This window comes from Oncorhynchus nerka, linkage group LG18, assembly GCF_034236695.1.
Source record: "Oncorhynchus nerka isolate Pitt River linkage group LG18, Oner_Uvic_2.0, whole genome shotgun sequence".
Lineage (NCBI taxonomy): Eukaryota > Metazoa > Chordata > Actinopteri > Salmoniformes > Salmonidae > Oncorhynchus > Oncorhynchus nerka.
In genome coordinates this window covers 80,298,430-80,307,052 of record NC_088413.1, presented here as the reverse complement: position 1 = coordinate 80,307,052, position 8,623 = coordinate 80,298,430, and the positions used below count along the sequence as shown (strand labels likewise).

General features: G+C 38.7%; 1 protein-coding gene across 1 annotated transcript in view; it reads right to left on the bottom strand.

Moving 5' to 3' along the window:
* Positions 1-8,623, bottom strand: part of actn1 (actinin, alpha 1) — a 124,243-nt gene that overhangs the window by 24,398 nt on the left and 91,222 nt on the right.

Sequence of the window (8,623 nt, the reverse complement as noted above, 5' to 3'; positions counted from 1 at the left end):
CTACACCTATCTGTATCTCTCTAGATATCTGTCTATCTAGATATCTAAACCTATCTGTATCTCTCTAGATATCTGTCTATCTAGATATCTACACCTATCTGTATCTCTCTAGATATCTATCTATCTAGATATCTAAACCTATCTATATCTCTCTAGATATCTGTCTATCTAGATATCTAAACCTATCTGTATCTCTCTAGATATCTATCTATCTAGATATCTAAACCTATCTATATCTCTCTAGATATCTGTCTATCTAGATATCTAAACCTATCTGTATCTCTCTAGATATCTGTCTATCTATAAATACCTGTATATCTAGATATCTAAACCTATCTATATCTCTCTAGATATCTGTCTATCTAGATATCTATAGATATCTGTCTATCTAGATAACTAAACCTATCTATATCTCTATAGATATCTGTCTATCTAGATATCTAACTATCTCTCTGTAGATACCTACCTATCTAAAGATCTCTCTCTATCTCTTTCTCTCTAGATACCTACCTATCTAGATATCAATTCAAGGGCTTTATTGGCATGGGAAACATATGTTAACATTGCCAAAGCAAGTGAGCTAGATAATATACAAAGTGAAATAAACAATCAAAATGAACGGTAAACATCACACTCACAGAAGTTCCAAAATAATATCTCTCTTTCTCTCTAGATACCTACCGGTCTATCTAGATATCTCTCTCTCTCTCTCTAGATACCTACCGGTCTATCTAGATATCTCTCTTTCTCTCTAGATACCTACCGGTCTATCTAGATATCTCTCTTTCTCTCTAGATACCTACCGGTCTATCTAGATATCTCTCTCTCTCTCTAGATACCTACCGGTCTATCTAGATATCTAACTATCTCTCTCTCTCTAGATACCTACCGGTCTATCTAGATATCTCTCTTTCTCCCTAGATACCTACCGGTCTATCTAGATATCTAACTATCTCTCTCTCTCTCTAGATACCTACCGGTCTATCTAGATATCTAACTATCTCTCTCTAGATACCTACCGGTCTATCTAGATATCTAACTATCTCTCTCTCTCTCTAGATACCTACCGGTCTATCTAGATATCTAACTATCTCTCTCTCTCTCTCTCTAGATACCTACCGGTCTATCTAGATATCTAACTATCTCTCTCTCTCTAGATACCTACCGGTCTATCTAGATATCTAACTATCTCTCTCTCTCTCTAGATACCTACCGGTCTATCTAGATATCTAACTATCTCTCTCTCTCTAGATACCTACCGGTCTATCTAGATATCTAACTATCTCTCGCTCTCTCTAGATACCTACCGGTCTATCTAGATATCTAACTATCTCTCTCTAGATACCTACCGGTCTATCTAGATATCTAACTATCTCTCTCTCTCTCTAGATACCTACCGGTCTATCTAGATATCTAACTATCTCTCTCTCTCTCTCTAGATACCTACCGGTCTATCTAGATATCTAACTATCTCTCTCTCTCTCTAGATACCTACCGGTCTATCTAGATATCTAACTATCTCTTTCTCTCTCTCTCTAGATACCTACCGGTCTATCTAGATATCTAACTATCTCTCTCTCTCTCTAGATACCTACCGGTCTATCTAGATATCTAACTATCTCTCTCTAGATACCTACCGGTCTATCTAGATATCTAACTATCTCTCTCTCTCTCTAGATACCTACCGGTCTATCTAGATATCTCTCTCTCTCTCTAGATACCTACCGGTCTATCTAGATATCTCTCTTTCTCTCTAGATACCTACCGGTCTATCTAGATATCTAACTATCTCTCTCTCTCTCTAGATACCTACCGGTCTATCTAGATATCTAACTATCTCTCTCTCTCTCTCTAGATACCTACCGGTCTATCTAGATATCTAACTATCTCTCTCTCTCTAGATACCTACCGGTCTATCTAGATATATAACTATCTCTCTCTCTCTAGATACCTACCGGTCTATCTAGATATCTAACTATCTCTCTCTCTCTCTAGATACCTACCGGTCTATCTAGATATCTAACTATCTCTCTCTCTCTCTCTAGATACCTACCGGTCTATCAGGATATCTAACTATCTCTCTCTCTCTAGATACGTACCGTTCTATCTAGATATCTCTCTCTCTCTCTCTAGATACCTACCGGTCTATCTAGATATCTAACTATCTCTCTCTCTCTAGATACCTACCGGTCTATCTAGATATCTAACTATCTCTCGCTCTCTCTAGATACCTACCGGTCTATCTAGATATCTAACTATCTCTCTCTCTCTCTAGATACCTACCGGTCTATCTAGATATCTCTCTCTCTCTCTAGATACCTACCGGTCTATCTAGATATCTCTCTCTCTCTCTAGATACCTACCGGTCTATCTAGATATCTAACTATCTCTCTCTCTCTCTCTAGATACCTAGATCTAGATATCCTATCTCTCTCTAGATACCCGGTCTATCTAGATATCTAACTATCTCTCTCTCTCTCTAGATACCTACCGGTCTATCTAGATATCTAACTATCTCTCTCTCTCTCTCTAGATACCTACCGTTCTATATAGATATCTCTCTCTCTCTAGATACCTACCGGTCTATCTAGATATCTAACTATCTCTCTCTCTCTCTAGATACCTACCTAGTCTATCTAGATATCTAACTATCTCTCTCTCTCTCTAGATACCTACCGGTCTATCTAGATATCTAACTATCTCTCTCTCTCTCTAGATACCTATCTGGTCTATCTAGATATCTAACTATCTCTCTCTCTCCGGTCTAGATACCTCTCTCTCTCTAGATACCTACCGGTCTATCTAGATATCTAACTATCTCTCTCTCTCTCTAGATACCTACCGGTCTATCTAGATATCTAACTCTCTCTCTCTCTAGATACCTACCTACCATCTATCTAGATATCTAACTATCTCTCTCTCTCTAGATACCTACCGGTCTATCTAGATATCTAACTATCTCTCTCTCTCTCTCTAGATACCTACCGTTCTATCTAGATATCTCTCTCTCTCTCTAGATACCTACCGGTCTATCTAGATATCTAACTATCTCTCTCTCTCTCTCTCTAGATACCTACCGGTCTATCTAGATATCTAACTATCTCTCTCTCTCTAGATACCTACCGGTCTATCTAGATATCTAACTATCTCTCTCTCTCTAGATACCTATCTCGGTCTATCTAGATATCTAACTATCTCTCTCTCTCTCTCTCTAGATACCTACCGGTCTATCTAGATATCTAACTATCTCTCTCTCTCTCTCTAGATACCTACCGTTCTATCTAGATATCTAACTATCTCTCTCTCTCTAGATACCTACCGGTCTATCTAGATATCTAACTATCTCTCTCTCTCTCTAGATACCTACCGATACCTACCGTCTATCTAGATATCTAACTATCTCTCTCTCTCTCTAGATACCTACCGGTCTATCTAGATATCTAACTATCTCTCTCTCTCTCTAGATACCTACCGTTCTATCTAGATATCTCTCTCTCTCTCTCTAGATACCTACCGGTCTATCTAGATATCTAACTATCTCTCTCTCTCTCTCTAGATACCTACCGTTCTATCTAGATATCTCTCTCTCTCTCTAGATACCTACCGGTCTATCTAGATATCTAACTATCTCTCTCTAGATACCTCATCTATCTAGATGTCTCTCTCTCTCTCTCTAGATACCTACCATTCTATCTAGATATCTAACTATCTCTCTCTCTCTCTAGATACCTACCGGTCTATCTAGATATCTAACTATCTCTCTCTCTAGCTATCATCTATCTAGATGTCTCTCTCTCTAGATACCTACCGGTCTATCTAGATATCTAACTATCTCTCTCTCTCTCTAGATACCTACCGGTCTATCTAGATATCTAACTATCTCTCTCTCTACTCTCTCTAGATACCTACCGGTCTATCTAGATATCTAACTATCTCTCTCTCTAGATACCTACCGGTCTATCTAGATATCTAACTATCTCTTTCTCTCTCTCTCTAGATACCTACCGGTCTATCTAGATATCTAACTAACTACTCTCTCTCTCTCTAGATACCTACCGGTCTATCTAGATATCTAACTATCTCTCTCTAGATACCTACCGGTCTATCTAGATATCTAACTATCTCTCTTTCTCTCTAGATACCTACCGGTCTATCTAGATATCTAACTATCTCTTCTCTCTAGATACCTACCGGTCTATCTAGATATCTAACTATCTCTCTCTCTAGATACCTACCGGTCTATCTAGATATCTAACTATCTCTCTCTCTCTCTAGATACCTACCGGTCTATCTAGATATCTAACTATCTCTCTCTCTCTAGATACCTACCGGTCTATCTAGATATCTAACTATCTCTCGCTCTCTCTAGATACCTACCGGTCTATCTAGATATCTAACTATCTCTCTCTAGATACCTACCGGTCTATCTAGATATCTAACTATCTCTCTCTCTAGATACCTACCGGTCTATCTAGATATCTAACTATCTCTCTCTCTCTCTCTAGATACCTATCTCTCTCTCTCTCTAGATACCTACCGGTCTAGATATCTAGACCTACCGGTCTATCTAGATATCTCTCTCTCTCTAGATACCTACCGGTCTATCTAGATATCTAACTATCTCTCTCTCTCTCTAGATACCTACCGGTCTATCTAGATATCTAACTATCTCTCTCTCTCTAGATACCTACCGGTCTATCTAGATATCTAACTATCTCTCTCTCTCTCTAGATACCTACCGGTCTATCTAGATATCTAACTATCTCTCTCTCTAGATACCTACCGGTCTATCTAGATATCTAACTATCTCTCTCTCTCTCTAGATACCTACCGGTCTATCTAGATATCTAACTATCTCTCTCTCTCTCTCTCTAGATACCTACCGGTCTATCTAGATATCTAACTATCTCTCTCTCTCTAGATACCTACCGGTCTATCTAGATATCTAACTATCTCTTTCTCTCTCTCTCTAGATACCTACCGGTCTATCTAGATATCTAACTATCTCTCTCTCTCTCTAGATACCTACCGGTCTATCTAGATATCTAACTATCTCTCTCTAGATACCTACCGGTCTATCTAGATATCTAACTATCTCTCTCTCTCTCTAGATACCTACCGGTCTATCTAGATATCTCTCTCTCTCTCTAGATACCTACCGGTCTATCTAGATATCTCTCTTTCTCTCTAGATACCTACCGGTCTATCTAGATATCTAACTATCTCTCTCTCTCTCTAGATACCTACCGGTCTATCTAGATATCTAACTATCTCTCTCTCTCTCTAGATACCTACCGGTCTATCTAGATATCTAACTATCTCTCTCTCTCTCTAGATACCTACCGGTCTATCTAGATATATAACTATCTCTCTCTCTCTAGATACCTACCGGTCTATCTAGATATCTAACTATCTCTCTCTCTCTCTAGATACCTACCGGTCTATCTAGATATCTAACTATCTCTCTCTCTCTCTCTAGATACCTACCGGTCTATCAGGATATCTAACTATCTCTCTCTCTCTAGATACGTACCGTTCTATCTAGATATCTCTCTCTCTCTCTCTAGATACCTACCGGTCTATCTAGATATCTAACTATCTCTCTCTCTCTAGATACCTACCGGTCTATCTAGATATCTAACTATCTCTCTCTCTCTAGATACCTACCGGTCTATCTAGATATCTAACTATCTCTCTCTCTCTCTAGATACCTACCGGTCTATCTAGATATCTCTCTCTCTCTCTCTCTCTCTAGATACCTACCGGTCTATCTAGATATCTCTCTTTCTCTCTAGATACCTACCGGTCTATCTAGATATCTAACTATCTCTCTCTCTCTCTAGATACCTACCGGTCTATCTAGATATCTAACTATCTCTCTCTCTCTAGATACCTACCGGTCTATCTAGATATCTAACTATCTCTCTCTCTCTAGATACCTACCGGTCTATCTAGATATCTCTCTTTCTCCCTAGATACCTACCGGTCTATCTAGATATCTAACTATCTCTCTCTCTCTCTAGATACCTACCGGTCTATCTAGATATCTAACTATCTCTCTCTAGATACCTACCGGTCTATCTAGATATCTAACTATCTCTCTCTCTCTCTAGATACCTACCGGTCTATCTAGATATCTAACTATCTCTCTCTCTCTCTAGATACCTACCGGTCTATCTAGATATCTAACTATCTCTCTCTCTCTAGATACCTACCGGTCTATCTAGATATCTAACTATCTCTCTCTCTCTCTAGATACCTATCTCTCTCGGTCTATCTAGATATCTAACTATCTCTCTCTCTCTAGATACCTACCGGTCTATCTAGATATCTAACTATCTCTCTCTCTATCTAGATACTCTACCTACCGGTCTATCTAGATATCTAACTATCTCTCTCTAGATACCTACCGGTCTATCTAGATATCTAACTATCTCTCTCTCTCTCTCTAGATACCTACCGGTCTATCTAGATATCTAACTATCTCTCTCTCTCTCTCTCTAGATACCTACCGGTCTATCTAGATATCTAACTATCTCTCTCTCTCTAGATACCTATCTAACTATCTCTCTCTCTCTAGATACCTACCGTCTATCTAGATATCTAACTATCTCTTTCTCTCTCTCTCTAGATACCTACCGGTCTATCTAGATATCTAACTATCTCTCTCTCTCTAGATACCTACCGGTCTATCTAGATATCTATCTCTCTCTCTAGATATCTCTCTCTCTCTCTAGATACCTACCGGTCTATCTAGATATCTAACTATCTCTCTCTCTCTCTAGATACCTACCGGTCTATCTAGATATCTCTCTCTCTCTCTAGATACCTACCGGTCTATCTAGATATCTCTCTTTCTCTCTAGATACCTACCGGTCTATCTAGATATCTAACTATCTCTCTCTCTCTCTAGATACCTACCGGTCTATCTAGATATCTAACTATCTCTCTCTCTCTCTAGATACCTACCGGTCTATCTAGATATCTAACTATCTAGATCTCTCTATCTAGATATCTAGATACCTACCGGTCTATCTAGATATCTAACTATCTCTCTCTCTCTAGATACCTACCGGTCTATCTAGATATCTAACTATCTCTCTCTCTCTCTAGATACCTACCGGTCTATCTAGATATCTAACTATCTCTCTCTCTCTCTCTAGATACCTACCGGTCTATCTAGATATCTAACTATCTCTCTCTAGATCAGGATATCTAACTATCTCTCTCTCTCTAGATACCTACCGTTCTATCTAGATATCTAACTCTCTCTCTCTCTAGATACCTACCGGTCTATCTAGATATCTAACTATCTCTCTCTCTCTAGATACCTATCCTCTCTAGATACCTACCGTCTATCTAGATATCTAACTATCTCTCTCTCTCTCTAGATACCTACCGGTCTATCTAGATATCTAACTATCTCTCTCTCTCTCTAGATACCTACCGGTCTATCTAGATATCTAACTATCTCTCTCTCTAGATACCTACCGGTCTATCTAGATATCTAACTATCTCTCTCTAGATACCTACCGGTCTATCTAGATATCTAACTATCTCTCTCTCTCTAGATACCTACCGGTCTATCTAGATATCTAACTATCTCTCTCTCTCTCTAGATACCTACCGGTCTATCTAGATATCTAACTATCTCTCTCTAGATACTCTCTCTAGATATCTAACTACCTCTCTCTAGATACCTAGATCTAGATATCTCTCTCTCTCTCTAGATACCTACGGGTCTATCTAGATATCTAACTATCTCTCTCTCTCTAGATACCTACCGGTCTATCTAGATATCTAACTATCTCTCTCTCTCTAGATACCTACCGGTCTATCTAGATATCTAACTATCTCTCTCTCTCTCTAGATACCTACTGGTCTATCTAGATATCTAACTATCTCTAGATATCTCTCTCTCTCTCTAGATACCTACCGGTCTATCTAGATATCTAACTATCTCTCTCTCTCTAGATACCTACCGGTCTATCTAGATATCTAACTATCTCTCTCTCTCTAGATACCTACCGGTCTATCTAGATATCTATATCTCTCTCTCTAGATACTCTAGATATCTAACTACTCTCTCTCTAGATACCTCTATCTAGATATCTAACTATCTCTCTCTCTCTCTCTAGATACCTACCGGTCTATCTAGATATCTAACTATCTCTCTCTCTCTCTAGATACTATCTAGATATCTAACTATCTCTCTCTCTCTAGATACCTACCGGTCTATCTAGATATCTAACTATCTCTCTCTCTCTCTAGATACCTACCGGTCTATCTAGATATCTAACTATCTCTCTCTCTCTAGATACCTACCGGTCTATCTAGATATATAACTATCTCTCTCTCTCTAGATACCTACCGGTCTATCTAGATATCTAACTATCTCTCTCTCTCTCTAGATACCTACCGGTCTATCTAGATATCTAACTAGATACCTACCGGTCTATCTAGATATCTAACTATCTCTCTCTCTCTCTCTAGATACCTACCGGTCTATCTAGATATCTAACTCTCTCTCTCTAGATACCTACCGGTCTATCTAGATATCTAACTATCTCTCTCTCTCTCTAGATACCTACCGGTCTATCTAGATATCTAACTATCTCTCTCT